We start from the raw sequence: 18,435 nt of genomic DNA, 5'->3' as shown, positions 1-18,435 counted from the left end.
GGCATACCATTCAAAGCCCTCCTCAGTCTGACTCAACCTGTCTTTCCAGTCTTATTTCTTAGTAATCCTTTAGGTTGTAGTCTATACACCACCGAGCACACTGAACTACTCCCTATTGCTCAAACATACTCTGAATTTTCTTTCTCTTGCATTTTTAATTAATCTTTAATTCCTTTCCTAAGGAAGATCTTTCCCTTTTCCTTCCCTTTCAGATGGGCACACTCTTTAAGATCCTGCACTTTTCTAACCTAGGTGACAATGTATTCTAGCTCAAATGCCACCTTTTCCATGAAATTAACCTTGATTCTAACCAGGAGCAAATGCTCTCTCCATTTTGTGAATTCTTGTAGCATTAGACAATTAGCACTTTAAGGGTAGGGGGAATCTTTTGTTAAATTTGTAACCTTTACAGAACCCAGATTAAAGCCTGGAATATACTAAGTCCTCAATATTTTTGATTGTTAAAATAATGCTAGGCCTGATTACCTAAGTTATTAAAGAAAACTAGGTATCTTACTTGACTTATTTAGGAAAAATTCTTTAAGTCTTTATTTTCTGACTGAAGATGAATCTCAATTCCCATTTTTAAGTGTCTGTGTAAGGTAAGAAGGAAAGAAAGAGAGGGTTAAAAGAGTTTTACATTTACTGAATATCAGAGACACAAAGAACCTTAGAAATAAACCTTCTGATTTTGTAGAAAGAAACTACACCAGAGTAAGCAAAAACTTAATATAGTTAGTTAAATAAGTTCTACGGAAAGGAGCTTTGACAGATAGGGAGGACTGTAGCAAAGGTAGTGCCAAAGATGAAGTTTTCCATTTCAAAGTTTTGCCTAGAACAGGCCTGTGGCTAAGAAAAGAGAAAAGACTCCTCCTTCCCTTATCTTGCCTGATCTGCTTCTAGGACTTCTCAGGCAAATGCTGTTGGCATAACATCTTGTAAATTAAGGCCCTTTGGGGTCTAGGCTGGGAACTTAACCTACATTTATAGCATGAGTTCCAAACAACTGTCTTACTTAAGAACATGTGGAACACAACCAGAGGCATGCTTGGAAATGTTAATGACCAGTACTCCAGGGGAAAAAAATGTAGGCAATGCACACTTTTAAATTTAATCTGCATTATTGTAACATTTTCTCCATAATTTTCTTAAATCCAGATAATCATAAAACCAATAATTCAAGCCCTGATTTGTAGCTTGTGGATTTCCATGGTGAAAATGTACATAAGAAATATTTAACAACTAGTTCCCTTGGCCAGTTCAAATTTTGTACACAACCCAACTGGGGTTAACAAATTATATGATAGTTTTATAAAGAATAAAGTAGAGAGAGGGGGGATTAAAAGTAGACAAAACAATTAGAAGGCTATTATAATAGTCTGAATAACGGACAATAAAGGTCCAGCTGAGAGCCTGACAATGTCATTTTAAAAAATTGTCATGGAAGCATTTCTATTTTTTAAAAATGTATAGAAGAGAGCAGAAAGAAAACCAGAAAGCATCCGATATAAACAAAATAGTTTTGAAAATTGCATGTTATAGCTTTGATCCAGCAGTGTCTCTATTGAATCCGTATCCTAAAGAGATCATAAAAAGGGGGAAATAACCCATATATATATGCAAAAATCTTTGTAGTAGCCCTTTGTATAGTGGCAAGAAACTGGAAACTGAGTGAATGCCCATCAGCTGGAGAATGGCTGAATGAATTATGGTATATAAATGTTATGGAATGTTATTGTTCTATGAGAAATGACCAGCAGGATGATTTCAAAGAGGCCTGAAGAGACTTACATGAACTGATGCTAATGAAGTGAGTAGAACCAGGAGATCATTGTACATGGCAACAAGAAGATTATATGATGATCAGCTCTGATTGATGTGGCTCTTTTCAACAATGAGATGATTTAGGCTAATTCCAATTGACTTGTGATGGAGAGAGTGATCTGCACCCATAGCTAGGACTATGGAGACTAAAGGTGGGTCACAATATAGTATTTTCACCTTTTTTATGTTGTTGTTTGCTTACTTGGTTTTTTTCCTCTCATCTTTTTCTTTTTGATCTGGTTTTTCTTGTGCAGCATGATGAAGGTCTAGAAGAATTGCACATTTGACCTATATTGGATTGTTTGCTGTTTGCAGGAGGGGGAGAAAGGAAAGGAGAAAGAAAAAATATGGAACACAAAGCTTTGCAAGAGTGAATGTTGAAAACTGTCTTTGCATATATTTTGAAAAATGAAAAGCTATTATAAAAATAAATAAATGTAATTGGAAAAAATATTCTTCACTTGCAACTTTAAGGAACTTGGGATAAAATCTGTTAAGATATGTAAAACTTTTTAAAATTATGTAAAAAAATTTAAATTGCCTTTCTACATCTACATATCTACAATGGCATAAACCATAGTTAAGGAGGGCAGGAACTCTGAAAAGGTATACTTAAGGCTCAGTATAATTGATTTAATCCTACAACAAGATATTAATTCAGTGGAATTGATGAGATAATTGGTTCCCTAGTGATTTAATGATTGGCTTATACTCAGTATGATGAATTGATTTAATTGTAATAGTGTATTTAAAAGGTCAGAGTCACATCAAAGTGGAAGCAGAGATTGAGATGTGCAGACTGATGACTGGCTAGCTGACTGGATAGGAGCAGAGCCTGAGATGTGCAGACTGCTGACTGGCTGGCTGTCTGAGACTGCTGACACAGACTGGGAGACTGAAGGAGACAATAAAGACTTTGGATTTTATTCCTGACTATTCTCGTGTTGATTATTCTGATGAGACCAAGGCTGGTCCAAAGGCCCTCCAGAAAGCTGGTCAGAACATTCGTTACACATGTTAACCTTATAAATGTTTTCAGATATATTCATTGAATAATTAAAGGAAACATACTACTTTCTAGGCCATGTCACTACAAAGAAATAAGTTGGGGGCTCCTTTTATTAAATCAATTTCCTTTTTCATGGAAACAGTTTCTTGAATGGAAAGCAAGTACTGACTCAACTAAAAGTAAAAAGGAAAGCCTCATTTCAGTGAAGGAACATCTAGGCAATGAAGATGGGTGAGGAATATGGCTGATTCTTTAGCAAAGAAGGAATTTGTTTCATAGGCTGACTCTTCTCAGAGAATTTCTTCATAGAATACAATCAAGAGGAGTGCTCTCACAGGGTTTGATATATCTTATCATTCATCCATTCCATTCAACCAATCATTATAAATACAACCAATATAAAGGATTTTTTTCTTCACCACCAAAATATTAATGTCTCTCCCTCCCCCAAAATAAATTCAACCAGATCAAACTGCTTCTGACTCCTCAAGGTATGTAGGATGGATCTAAAAATGCAATGAATCTTAAGAGATCATCCAGTTCCAATTATCTGGGATAGCTGGGTTGTGCAGTGGATAAAACACTATATAGAACATTCAAAATGTTTCAACTTTGTGAATTCAAATCTGGCTTCAGACATTTATTACCTATATGACTGACCCAGGGCAAGGCACTTAATCAAGTCTCAGTTCCTCCTCTGTAAAATATGGAGAGGATTCTGAGAAGATGGCAGAGTAGGTTAGAAAATTCCAAGCTCTCCAGATTTCCCCTCAAACAAAACAAAATTTTTCCTCAGGGCCTAATATAGACCAGTGAAAAACAAATAATACTTGAGGCATAACAGGGCCCCTCCTGGCGCCTTCTCACCTGACCTGAAGACTTCAAAGAGTAAGATTTAACCAGAGTGAAGTGTAAACAGCTCCAGGCTAGCTTTACAAAAAACAGCAAACAGGGAATCCTGGGGTTAGCTGGATTCAGAGATAGCTTCAGCCCAAACCATAGGAACTTTTATCTTTCTGACAGTCTAGGGAATGGGAGTGAAGTGAGGGGGGTCCTAAGTCCAGAAAGACTGAGAGAACCTTTGCTGATTAGGAATAACAGGCCCAACTGTGCTACTGAGACATTGCCCTGGATGAGAAGGAACCAGCACCTCCTGTGAGTGCAGAAGCAGTGGCTTCTGGCTGTGGGTACTTGTAGGGTTTGGGGTTCCAAGTCAGAAGGGAGAGCTGAAGTGAAACCAGAGGTACCATATCCCCACCCCAGAATTGGAGGTGGTTATATTAATAAGTCTTCATTAAAAAAGTGAGCAGGTAAAGGAGAAAGAACCCAACCAAAGAAACTTACTATGGGAATAGGAAAGATCAGGGTTCATCTTCGGAGGAGGACAGTGAAGTAAAAAACCTCTACCATCCCAAAGAATAACATTAAATAGCAAACTACTTGGAAAGAATTTATAGAAGAACTTGAAAAAAATTCTAAAAACCAAATGATTCTGAGGAAAAACTAAAAAAAAAGAACTCTCCAAGAAAAGATTATGAAAAGAAAGTCAACTAATTGGAAAAGGAGATCTGGAATTTTAAAGAAGAAAATAATTCTTTGAAAATTGGAATTGGGCAAGGAGAAGCCAGTGATGCTATGAGACCAAGAAATAACAAAACAAAATAAAATAGAAGAGAATGTAAAACATCTTATAAGAAAAGTCACAGACCTGGAGAACAGATCAAGAAGAAAAAATACAAGAATAATTGGATTACCTGAAAGCTGTGACCAAAAAAAACCCCCAACAACTTTAACATAATAATATAAGAAATAATAAAAGAAAATTGCCCTGAAATTATAGAACATGAGGAGAAAGTTGAAATAGAAAAAATCCACTGATTGCCACATCAAAGAAATCCTACAATGAAAACATATAGGAACATTATTGCTAAATTGCAAAAACCCCAGATCAAAGAGAAAAACTTAGAAGCAAACAAAACAAAAACAATTCAAATATACTAGAGCTACAATTAGAGTTATACAGAATTTATCAGCAGCTACAATAAAAACCTACAGATCCTTGAATAATATATATCAGCAATCAAAAGAACTAGGCCTGTGGCCAAAATTATCATGTCCAGCAAAACTAAGCATAATATTGAATGAAAAAAATGGACATTCAATGAACTTGAAGATTTTCAGGATTTTGAATCTAATAAACCTGAATTCAATAGAAAATTTAACACATAAGGGCCAACTTCAAAGATTAATTTCAAGGGATTCAACAAGAACAAACTGCTTATAATTTGTACATGGGAATGTAAACTATATGTTTAATACTGACATCAGTAATTGCGTAGTTCAAAAGAAAGACTAGGAAGAACTGAGTATGATATGATTCTAAAAAGCAAAACTGTCTAGGAAAAGATAAAATAGTAATTATGCTATATGAATGAACCTCTAGAGAGAGAGGAGTAGGCTTGTAATTCTAAAAATCTATTCACATCAGGAATGGGTTGAAATAGGGGACAATGCACATATACATGCACATACATCCCATGAAGGGTATAGTACCCTTCAAAACTTTTTTTAATTTTATTTTTATTTTGCATATAACATTATTTTAAAACTATGCCAATATAAAACCCATAGGTATACTTATGTGGATTAGTTATCTTATTTATATTTGAGTTTGACATCACTGCCATAGATGATTGCCAAGGAGAAGCAACAAAAAAAAACCTTTTCATCTAAGAGATGACAGATACAAGGAGAGAAGTCACATAATTCAGTGCAGGCAATTCTGAACTGTCTTCTGGAAGACAAAAGAATTTCTGAACCTTAACTTTGAGAAAGAGCTCTTGGATGAAGCACAAATTCATGGTACCAAAGATAGAAAAGAAGAAAATGACCAAGCCCCTAATGAAGAGGAATACCTATTCAGGAATACTTGAATGTTATCCTTTGCTAGTATTTTTGTAAGTAATTCAGAAGATGCAGGTCCTATGGAAAAAGGGTTTTTCCATTTCTTTCTGGGGAGTGTATAGACTCAAGATAATACTATAAAAGTGAGGTCAGCATCCATCCCTGGAGCAGAAAGCAGATCTTATTAGAATGTGAGAGGCAGAACCTCTAGCAGTCTTCTAAAGAAAGGTCTATTAGGGTAGATGCCTGGAACTATTACAATAGTTTCCTAATTGGTCTGCCTTTTTCTAATCTTCCCTTTCCAATTCATCTTTCCAAATCTGCAAAAAATGATGTTCTTAAAGATCAGGTCTTGTGAGAGACTCCCTCTTCTCAAGAATTTTCAGTGGCTTTCCTTTTCCTCTAGAATACACTATCAATTCTTCAGCATTATATTTAAAGCCCTTCACAATCTGTCAAAGTCCTAGTTTTTCTGGCTTCTTTTGTAGTACTCCCCTTCATATATTGTATGTTTCAGCTAAAATGTCTACTTGTGATTCTTTCAATTCGACATTCCATTTCCAAAGTTTAATGGGCACCAAAATTTAAAATAAGAATTCTTTCAGAAATGATTGAATTTATGGGAATGATTTAGCTACTCTCAGCAATACAATGATCCAAGACAATTCCAGAGAAATCATGATGAAAAATGCTGCCCACCTCCAGAAAAGGAACTGAAGGAGTTTAAATGCAGATGGAAGCATACTATTTTTCACTTTATTTTTCTGTGTTTTTTTTTCTCTCTTTCTCTCTCTCTGTCTGTATTTTCTTTCCCAACATTACTAATATGGAAATATATTTTGTATGATTATACATGTATAGCTTATATCAAATTGTTTACCATTTCATTGAGTCTGGGAAAAGGAAAGAAGAAGGGAGAGAGAGAATTTGGAACTCAAAATTTTTAAAACAAATGTTTAAAATTGTTTTTACAAGTAATTAGGGGGAAAATAACATTATTTTAAAAAATTATTGAGTTTACCATCTTATTAGGAAGACTACATAAAACAAGAAGTTAAAATGCAAATAATTTTGCATTTTAGTAGCACCTATTTTTTTTTTTGTTATTTCAAATATTTTAATAAGCATTCTCTGCAAGGCATTTAAAACACCAATTTGTGATGATAAACTCCATTGGAGAGAGAAAATTTAGACTGCAGTAGCCACAAAACTGAGGAATTTTATTGATTTGGGGCAGGATCTGAAAGTCTACTGCTTTCTGATCAGCTTTGTGCTACTCTGTAATCTTGTATTTCTCTTTTTATGTGTCAAAATTCTCTCCTTCTTGCTGTCAAAGTTCCCGGAGTTTCTTTTTCTTGAAGTAGACATCAGTAAGATGATTTGGAATTTAATTTGGATAATTTGGAATTTAAGGTTAACCATGGTAGAAATGGCAATGACAAATTTCTGATAGGTCCTTCACAGAGGAACACAGTTGATAGAAGTCCAGTTGGAGTAGCAAGTCATTAGCCAGCTGTTTCAGGAAAACCACCCGCTTGCCCCTGTGGTGGCCAGTGAGCATGATCAGGACTGTGTTCTAGATGATGCTAAATCAAAGTCTTCTCACATGCTGCCTGAAGGACTTTTTGCCATGACTTAGCAGCTTTCTAAACATATCCTTAGAAGGATAATACTTAGGCATTTTACAAATCTTTACCACATGGATTTCTCCATTCTTATCACCACCAACTGGTTTTGATATAATAGCAGGCACCCCCTCTCTCTTTTTTCAATCAAATTTTTGGCGTAGCATATTTCCTTTCTACATGGCTCTCCAGGAATACATAGCAGACCTGGAGTATTTACCAATCCCTCAGCCAAAATTAATGCTTTCAAGGCTTTTTTTTTTTTTTTTTAAATCACCTTTTTAACTGCATCTTCCTTTTTCTTTTTCTTTTCTTTTTTTATCATATATATATATATATTTTTTTTTTCTCTTGATTTGATTTGTTTGGAGTATAGACCTAGTAACTAGGTATTGCTAGGTCAAAGGGTATATAAAGTTTAATAGTTTTTTTGGTCAGACTTCCAAATGGTTAGATCAGTTTATGACTTTACAAACAACACATTAAAGTATCTATTTTCCTATAGCAATTGTTATTTTCTTTTTTGTAAACTTAGCCAATCAGATGGGTATTTCTCTATTAATGATTTTAATTTTTTTTCTTATGGCTATTGATAGGTCGGATTTCTTCCAAAATAAACTGCCTGTTTATATCCTTTGACCATTTATCAGTTTGAGAATGGCTCATAGTTTTATCAATTTTAGTCAGTTTCCTATATGTCTTAGATCTTTATCAAAGAAATTTGCAGCAAAGATTTTCCTCCCACTTTCCTTCTTCCTTCCTAATTTTAGTTACATTGTTTTTATTTATGTAAAAACCTTTGACAACTTTTAAAAGAACTTGGAGTAAACAAAGGCAACACCTAATCAATTATATTTCTACAGTTGTTTAAGGTTTGAAAAAACTTTACAATAACCTTGAAACAAGTATAGTATTATTATCCTGATTTTATAGTTAGTGAAATTGAGGCTCAGAGAGGTTAAATAGTTTACCTATGATCATGCAGCTAGTATGACTCTAAAGCTAGTGTTTTTTTCATAACACCTTATACAACTTCTGCAAAGGATGGTTTCATAAAAAGAAAAATCCTTATATCTCTAAAAATCTGCATTATACTACCAGGACCTTAGCCTTTCATAATCTACAAATATACTTTTATTTTTAGAAATAGCACCTATACTTAATTTTTAAAAATTAAATTTTATTTATTTCTACTTCATGAGCACTTATTTCTTTTGTTTCTTTTTTTCTTTTTATACATAGTTAAAAACACAAATTCCCATTAAGGGCTATGTTCAAAAATATGTGTTTCATGCTTCCTAAAAGTATCACTTGTCTCTCAGTAGGCATGTAGCATTCATTCTCAGAGGTCCTTTAGAATTGCCTGACCATTGATATCTTTCAAAGTTATTCATTTATTGAGTGTTCTTATCATATAATTATTCTTCTGGATTTACTCACTTCACTCTAAACCAAATCATACATTCCCCAATAGAGGGTTATCTTCTACCGGTTCTTTTCTACTACAAAAGGAGTTGCTCTGAACAGTTTTGTACAAATGGGCCATTCCTCTTTTTCTTTGATCTCTTTGGCAGTTAAGCATGCACAATTTTGTGTTGTTTTGGGCATAGCTTCCCCTGACCGACTTGTAGCTCCACCTTAATACATTAATATGTTTGTTTCCCCATAGCCCCTCCAAAATTTGTCATTTTCCTCCTTTATCATCTTTGTCAATCTGCTGAATGTAAAATAGAACTCCAGGGATGCTTTAATTTACACTTCATTAAATCATTAAAAATGATTTACATTATGAAAATTATCTGGTCATATTCTTTGAACATTCGTCACTTGTGGAGTAGTTCTTATTCTTACCAACTTAACTCTGTTCCTGATACATCTTGGAAATAAGACTTTTATCAGAGAAACTTGTTACAAATATTTTTTCTTTAGTTAGACTGTTTCTAATTTTGACTGCATTGCCTTTGCACAAAACCTTTAAAAATTTTATGTAATCAAAATTTTCCATTTTATCTTCTATGATTTTCTCCATCTTTTGTTGGTCATGGACTCTTTCCCCATTAATCTGAAAGGCAATTTCTTTCTCGCTCTTCTAATTTGCTTGTAATGTGACATTTTATATCCATGTCAGGTTTCTATTTGGAACTTAGCTAATTTCTGCCAAACCACTTTCCATTTTTTTCACCAAGCAGTTTTGTGCCAAACAGTGAGTACATGCTCTAATGTTTAGGGTAATATGCTACTATGTTTACTTTATTCCATAATTTATTCACCCATTACATACCACTAATTGACCTTTCTAATTTTTAACCAATACCAAATTGTTTTGAAGACTACTGCTATTGTAGTATAGCTTGATATGTTTTTCCCCAATATTTTTTCACTATTTCCTTTGAAACTCTTGACTTTAGTTATTATTTTTTTCCTGAATCTATAAAATCATTTTTTATAGTTTAAGTGTTATGTTACTAAATAAAGTAATTAATTTAGGTAGTATTGTCATTTTTATTACATTGACTTGCTAGGGATATAGGGTGTGTTCACGGAAGACATTAATACCTCTGGCATCAGAGCTGCCAAGCCTTTTCCAGAGCTGCTATCCACCTTTGGTGTTTACCTGAACCCGCTAACTCTCACCTATGGCTCCAAGAAGTTGTAGCATGTGCAGTGGCCACAACTCAGTAAATCGTTTTGGCAGATGGGCTAAACTGGGTTGAGAGTAACTGAAGGGTCTCAAACCCATCAGTGTCTACCCCAAACATGTGAAGATTTCTCCCAGTGGAATGGGCGAATGAGAACAATTTGTCCAATAGTAAGTCAGCTGAAGCAGGCATAGTGGGGTCCTTAGAGCTTGGTTAGACATCAAGGACATCAAGGTCATCCATCATCACTCATTTTGATTCTGTCTTGTTGGACTGTGAGACTCTAGAAGAGAAAGTGAGGCTACAGACTTAATATAACTCTGCCTCACTTAAATCCAATTTATGCATGAATCAAAAAATATTTTTTTAACCTGTTTCAAAATTCTGTGGCAAGTGATGAAGTAGCACATGCAGATACATTTGGAGTTATATCACAATTCTGCACATTGGCAGCCCAGGCCATTGGATCATCTCATTGGAAGTAGTAGTGGGATTCAGCAGCCCCCTGAGTATTTGAGTATCCTTTTAAGGACTTCACTGCTCACCTCTTGGGGTGAGGAAGGAACTGGAGAACATGCCTTAAAAAGCGTCTGCTTGTCCAGCCCTGGTGTGATTACTGTGGCAAGTGGGACTCCTTCTTGTGGCCAAAACACACACAAAAAAATATACAAAAACTTCTGCAAAGATGATTCCATTTACTATCAGTACATGGAATGTGTGCATACTTATAGACAATTTCAGTAGATCTGAAAGATGAACAGCCCTTGTTGTGAGAGAACATCCAAATAGCAATCCTGAGTGAAATAAAACTAGCAAATGAAGGCCAGCTTACTGAAATTGGAGCTGGACACGATTTTTTTTCCTGGAATGGCCACAGTGAAGAGGAACACCATGAAGCTGATGTAGGTTTTGCAATCAAAACAAAGTTAATCAATAAGTTTACATGCTAAATGAAAGGGCTGATTAACAGGCTCATGATAATGTGATTGCCTCCTAAAAAAAAATGCCACACCACTACTATCAATGTCTATGCTCCCAACCTTGATCAGGTGAAAGAAAAATTGTATAAAGATCTGGAAACCTTTATCAATGTTTCAAGAGAGGGCAAGCTTAAAATTATAAGCAAGACTTTAATTCCAAAGTACACTCAGACTAACAGACATGGCAGAGAGTTGTTGGGAGAAATGAAGTCCAGCTAAGCAATGATCTCTTATTATTGAAGTCTTGTGTATCTCATAACCTTCTCCTCATCAACACTGTTTTCCATTTACATAATGTAATTTTGCGGATGCACCTTTGTGGCAAACACTGGCATTTAATAGACTAGGTAATTTTAAGGAGAAGAGACAGACAGAAAGTAAAAGTGACAAAGACAATGTGTGGTGCAGAATACTGAACTGATCACTTAGGCTCTCCAAGATAAATATTTGCATTCAATAAAATCAGTAGCCTCAAGGCAAAATGACTGACAGAAGACTTAATGTCAACAGATTAGAAAGCTTCTCTGAGCCAGAACAGTTTGTTGCTAATTTGAAAGGAAAGTTGAGCCAACACAGAATTGGTAACAGTGGAGCAGAAGAGTGGTGATCTTTCAGAGATTTGGTGTACAGCATTGTTTTTGCTCATCTGAGTCAGAACACTTGCAAATATCAATACTAGTTGGAAAAAATGATGGGGAAATTCAGAAGCTACTAAATGAAAAAATGAGAACTCCAAAGGATTTACCATCTCTAAGAAGGCAGCACATCTTTGATTGTGTTTTTTGTCTGTTTTGTGTCAAAAGTAAAGTACAAGTGAAGCTTAGAGAATCGTAGGAGTCTTGACCCAGTAAGAAGCACTGAAATTCAATTTTATGTTGATAGTGACAATTTAAAGTATTTTTAAGATGATTTCAAGGCTATTTATGGGCCAAATCTCAGTTATACAGTGCTGATGGAACTACATTGATTAGTGATAAGAACATGATCCTGTCGAGATAGGCTGACTGCTTCCATAATATTCTCAACAGACTATCATCAATCAATGCTGAAGCTACTGATTATTTATCTCAGACTAAAGTTAGTCCCTCTCCAGACAAATTTCCAGTTGAAGAAGAGTTTTTGACTGCCATTAGGCTCCTTTCCTGTGATAAAGCACCTAGTGCTGATTCTGTTCTAGCTGATATTTACAATGTTGGGGATCCATTGCTCATACAAAAACTCATTGGAATTTTTTGAGTTATATGGCAAAAGGAGGTTATTTATCCACCTGAGAGCCAGTGTGGATTCAGAAACGGTTGAGGAATGATCAATATGGTGTTTGTTGCCTGGCAGCTACCTGGAGCAGAACACAGGTGTGTATGCCATGTTTGTAGAGTGATCAAAGCCTTTGATACTGTTATTCATGAAGACTTAACAGAAAGTCTCATCAAAATTTGGTTGCCTGGAGAAGTTCATCAATATTGTATATCAATTTCATGATGGCATGCTTGCCTGGGGTCTAAATAATGGAAGATGTTCTTACACTTTCCAGTCACCGCAGAGTGAAATAAGTTTGTGCTTCCTACTATGCTTTTAGCATGATATTTTAAGATGTTATCAAATGTCTTCAATGAGAACAAACATGACATCAAGATCAGTTACTGTACTGATAATAAATTCTTCAACTTGAGATGACTACAAACCAAAACTAAAGTGGAGGGAATGTTGGCCCATGGTTTTTTGTTTCCAAATGATTGTACATTCAGTGCAGCCTCTGAAGCTGAGATGCAACAATGTAAAGGTAAATTCTCTGCAGTTTGTGCTCATTAAAACAATTAAAACAAGGAAAACACAGGTACTTCGTCAGCCAGCACCATACTATCCATACATGAAACCATCAGTTATCACAAATGGAATTTTGAATAATCTGGATATGTCACTTACTTTGGCAATATAATTTCCAGGGATAAACACACTGATTTTGAGGTTGACATGTGCATTGTCAGAGCTGGTTCAGTGTTTAGGAATCTTGGAAAGAAAGTGTGGGAAGAGAAGATTTTAGACTGACCACCAAACTGAAGGTATGCAGAACCAATGCGCTCACCTTGTTGTATGATGGACAGTATATTAAGTGCCATGACAGGAAAATAAATTGCTTCCATTTAAATTATCTTAGGAAGATTCTGAAGATCACCTGGTAGGATAAGATACCAGACAATGAGGTCCTTTCTTGAACTAAACTGCCGAGCATTCAAATTCTACTGCAGAAAGTACATCCTCTAAGGGCTGTCCAGGTAGTTTGAATGCCAAACGTATGTTTGCTCAAAAGACTATTTTATGGAGAACTCAGGGCAAGTACTCACCTGGTGGTCAGAAGAAACAATATTAGGGCACTCTTAAAGTCTCTCTTGAGAACTTTGGAATTGATTGCATGACATGGGAGATGCTGGGATGGGACCACCAGCATGGTGTGCCCTCATCAGAGAAGGTGCTGTGCTCTTTGAACCAAATAGAATTGAAATAGCTCAAAAGAAATGTGGACTATGTAAATTTAGAGAATACACCCCAAATGTTCACTTGGGCTGTTTGTGCCTGACTTGAGGTTAAACATTCTGAGCTCATATTAGTCTGCCACAGTCAGAAACATTATAACTTGACTCTTATGGTTCGATCTTCTTCAAGAACAAAAGACGACAACCAACCAACCAACATTAACTTGTTTACTCAAAAGCAATGAATATTCCTCCAATTCTTTAGATCTGTGTTTATTTTTATTAAGAGTATTGTATAGTAGTATTCATATACTTCCTTTGTGTGTATATATAGGAGGGTCCATTCCTAAGTATTTTATGTATTCTGTAAGTTATTTAAAATGCAATTACCATTCTGTTTATTCTTGCTGGGTTTTGTTGGTAATATACAGAAATACTGATGATTTATGTGTATTTATTTTATATCCTGCTCCTTTGCTGAAATCATTATTTCATTAATTGTTAATTGATTCTCTAGGATTCTTTAAGTAAACTAACTCTTATTAGTGATCTTGAAACTCTCTAATTTGCTAATTTTCTTAGAAAATTCCACAAGCTAAAAAAATTTTTCTTGACAGTTCTAATATTAGAAATATATACCTTGTAGGAGAGATTTTGGTTGACCAAGAGGAGGAATTTCTTGGATATGTGACTATTAAAACACTGGAATGAGTTATAAAAGGAAGCTGTGAACATTCTCAGGAATCTATTTTGTATGGCTTAGATCTGCATCTATCTGAAGCCATAGTTTTAGATGTCTCTTGAAATCCCTTCTTGTAGGCCTTACTTCTCTAATGTATAGGGAATTGAGTCAAATTTATTGAAAAAAAAAAGATCCTTTCCCCAATTGATAAATGATCAAAAGATATGAAATATGCCCAAAGGGCTAACAATACCACTGCTAGGTATTACAAAATTACAATTTTACAAATTGTATTACAATTACAAAAGAGTTTTTTTTTTTTTAAGTAAAAGGACTTATATGTATGAATATATAGCAGCTCTCTTCTTGGCAAAAAATTAAAAATCAAGGGGATGCCCATTAAATGAGGAATGGCTGCATAAACTCTAGAATGTGATTGTGATGGAATATTATTTGTGTGGGACAGTGATCCAAATTAAAATCAGAGACTCTCAAGGTAAAAAGTTAAAAAAAAAAAAAAGGATTTATTATGATTTTGTGAGAAAGGGCAACTTCCAACACACAGGGTATCAGTAGAGGAGAACAAAGCACAAATTGCAAACCACAAGGGTATATAGATCCTGAAAGCAGAAGTACTCCACCTCCTCAGCACCCACTTCTGAACTTTTCTCCCAGTATCTGGGGGAATTTAGGCTTAGGCTTATACTCTAAACACAGAAATCTATCCCAGAAACAAAAAAATACTAGTAAATAAAAAATTCTTTACTCATCAAGTACTTAAATACTAATTAAGAGGTGTGGGGAACAGGAGGAAACCATTCATCCAAGACAATCCAATATTTGCAGCTTTTTAGCTATAGCTCAACTTGTTATGGCAAAGTCTCAAGTCACAATTAGGGCATAGTTCAAGGCCACATTCACATGAAAGGTCTTCACTCAATTTATCCCATTCATTATTGTTTGTTGGGAAATAATGAGCAGGATGCTCTCAGAAAAACCTGGAAAATCCCCCATGAATTCAAGAGAATTGTATTGTATATAAAGTAATAGCAATGTTCTGGGATGATCAACTGTGAATGACTTTGCTATTCTCTGCAATACACAATGATCCAAGACTATTTTGAAGGGCTTATGATAAAAAATGCTATCCATATCCAAAGAAAGAACTGATTGTGTCTGAATACAGATTGAAGCATACTCTTTTTTTTATTTTTCTTGAGAGGTATTTTTTTGGGGGGGGGAGGAGAAGAGACGGGAATGATGTTGAGATCTATGATTTCTTCTACAACATGACTTTTATAGAAATGTTTTGCATAACTTCACATGTGTCTTCTTAATGATGGGGAAGGGGTGAGGAGGAAGGGAGAGAATCTGGAACTCAGAGTTTTAAAAACAAATGTTTAAAAAATTGTTTTAAATGTAATTAGGGGAAAAATAAAAAATTAAATAAAAAAGTTAAAAAAAAAATAAATTTTCAAAAGAAAAACAAAGAAGAGGGCAAGGATTCTAAAACTCCAAATTCAGTGTTCTTCTATTATCTAGTATGGTCAGTGTTAGTTCTAAGAAATGGATTTTAATACTTGGTCTTTTTTGTTTATTTTTCCCAAAATAAAAGACAAGATTTTTCTGTTTAAAAAAAAAAAGAAATTCCTTTTTGATCAAAGTTAGTTACTTTTGGTTAATATTTTTTCTTCCATCAAATTGAATTGAATTTCTTTGGAGTAATAGGAACACTAAGGAAAAACTGCTCCTGTGGAGTCATAGGATGGATTAAGTTTAATGAAGAGGAGTTTGTCCAAAATACTGAAGTCAATAAGACACAGGCTAGAAACTCAGTTGAGCTACTTACTACCTGTGTGAATTTGGATGTTACTCTACAACCTGCCCTCCCCCACCAAGATGAATTTCAGTTCCCTTGCTTATAAAATAAGGATTTTGGATTATGTCATCTCTGAAGTTTCTTCTAAGTCTAAATTTTATAAGCCTTCAAAAAAAAATTACTAGGTCATCCTTGAATTTGCAAGAGGGAAGGAAGAGAAGGCTGTGAGAGGTACAATGTTTAGACAGCTGGCTTTGGTGTGGAAGTTATTTCCTTGACATTCTGGTGTGAAAACTGACTAAATATTCAGTACTCTGGGGCAACTCTAATGCTGTCTCATAGAGCAGGTTTGGAACTGTATGAGATTTTAATTTTGTACATATATTTTCTTTCTGTTCATCTTTATTGATATCTCTATTTCTTGGTTTTTCTCTGTATCTTTCTCTCTTTTTGTCACTATTTCTTTGTCTCTGTCTCTCAATCTATCTTCTCTCCTTTCTATGTTTCTGTCTTTTTTTTCTCTGTCTCTGTCTTTTTTGTCATTGTGTCTCTTTCTCTATATGTATGTGTATATATAGGTATATATATAGACATATGTGCATGTCTGCACATGTACATGTGTACGTGTGTGTTGTGTATGTATGTGTGTATTATGGTTAGAAACTATTTTTTATGTCTTTGTATCTCCCAGCACTTAACCCAAAATGTTTGTTGATAATAAAAATAATTAGCATTTATAAAGTACTTTATGGTTATCATATATATGTTATTTGATCCACAGAGAAATACTGTGTGGTCAATTCTATTATTATTCCCATTTTACAGGTGAAGAACCTAGAGAGCTAGAAGGGACCTCAGAAACCATCTATACTAATCCCTTCATCTTTTACTTGAAGAAACTGAGACTTTGGGACTTGCTGTAGGTCATGCAAGGTAATATGGTTCAGAAATGGAACTTGAATTCTACTCTTCTGATTCCACAATCTGTAGTCTTTCTTTTGAACCATATTACCTCATGGACAGAGGAAGTTTCCTATATTGTGAAATAAGAGCACTGAAATCTTCTCTTGATCGACTATTACAAGTCTTCTCCAAAGAAGGAGCAGGAAGAGGAGGAGGAGGAGAAGAAAGAGAAGGAGAAAGAAGAGGAGAAAAAGAAGGAGGCTAGTTATACTCTTAAAAGTAAGAAATTAGAATTAATAAAAATTCAGAGATATGATAAATTAAAGTCTTCTGATTCTGATTTTAAAAGAGAAAGCAGGGTAATGGATGAAGAAAATGGTGGAGTAAGCTAGAGAAACAAATGTAATTCCATGGGGAACTCTGGCTAGAAATTAAATCTCTACATACATGGAAGGTGGGGCATATGATCAAAGATTACAAAAGAGAGATACCGATCAGTAATAAGAGTATCCTGAAGCTAAAGCCTAGAATGAGTTGAAACTGGCAGAAAAAGGTAATGACAATAAAAAGAGCTTTTTAAACTATATTCAGAACAAAGAAAGGATAAGCCAAGCGCTTGGGGGCAAATGGTGTAATGTTTACAGATCAGAGAGATGTAGCAGAGTTACTTAATTCCTTTTTTGCTTCTGTCTTTTCCTATCTGGGAGAATGATTTTCAGAATGGGAAAAGTAGAACAAGTGTGGTTAAGAGGGAACTGAAGTCCAAAATAGGTGAGTTCCTGGTAAGAGTTCCTATCCTGTAGTGCATAAAGCACCATCCCTGAAGTCAGGAGGACCTGAGTTCAAATGTAATACTCAGATACTTAACACTTGTTAGCTGTGTGATCCTGGGCAAATCACTTAACTCCAATTGCATTGCCAAAAAAAAAAAAAAAAAAGTAGTTTAAGTCTCTAGGGCTAGACAATTGTGTTCCTGTACTTTATATGCTTCTATCCATCACTGACCCTAACATAATTACATCCTAATCAGAAGAACGAGAAGACAGGTTTTTAATTTTTCTTAGTTTTTAGAGCATAACTACCCTCCTCCCCATCATCCTACTCTTCTTCTTCCTCATTCTTCTCTTCCTCCTTTTCCTTTTTCTTTGGAGAAGACTTGGAACAGTTGATCAAGAGAGGATTCCAGTGCTGTTATTTCACCATGTAGGAAATTCCCTCTGTCCATGCAGTAATATGGTACAAAGGAAAGATTACACATTCTGGAGTCAGAATGATATAATAGAATTCTGTGTCCCCCTGATTTTTGTGGAGAGTGGGCCATCTGGACTTGGAAAATTCCTAAAATGATCTCCACCTTCCCACCGGAAACTCCCATCTTCAACTGATCTGGAAATTAGCCTGGCCTGGGAAACAATCACTACCCTTTATTGATTTGAAGATTAGTCCCTCAAATAGCTCCCTAATTCCAAGCTATAGAAAGCTAAATAAAATCAAAACTCTGTACCCCAATCTTTGCTATCTTCCTAATTAGGAGGGGCCCTCTGAGAGAAAGAACTTCTCAGTGAAAATAAACCTATTT

At 35.0% G+C, this 18,435-nt stretch overlaps 1 pseudogene; it reads right to left on the bottom strand.

The window, feature by feature from the left end:
- Positions 1-7,010: 7,010 nt before the first annotated feature.
- Positions 7,011-18,435, bottom strand: part of LOC100930477 — an 89,122-nt pseudogene continuing 77,697 nt past the window's right edge.

The sequence above is a fragment of the Sarcophilus harrisii genome, chromosome 2, assembly GCF_902635505.1.
Source record: "Sarcophilus harrisii chromosome 2, mSarHar1.11, whole genome shotgun sequence".
Lineage (NCBI taxonomy): Eukaryota > Metazoa > Chordata > Mammalia > Dasyuromorphia > Dasyuridae > Sarcophilus > Sarcophilus harrisii.
Note: the sequence above shows the minus strand (reverse complement) of the source record. Positions and strands in the feature narration are given on the sequence as shown.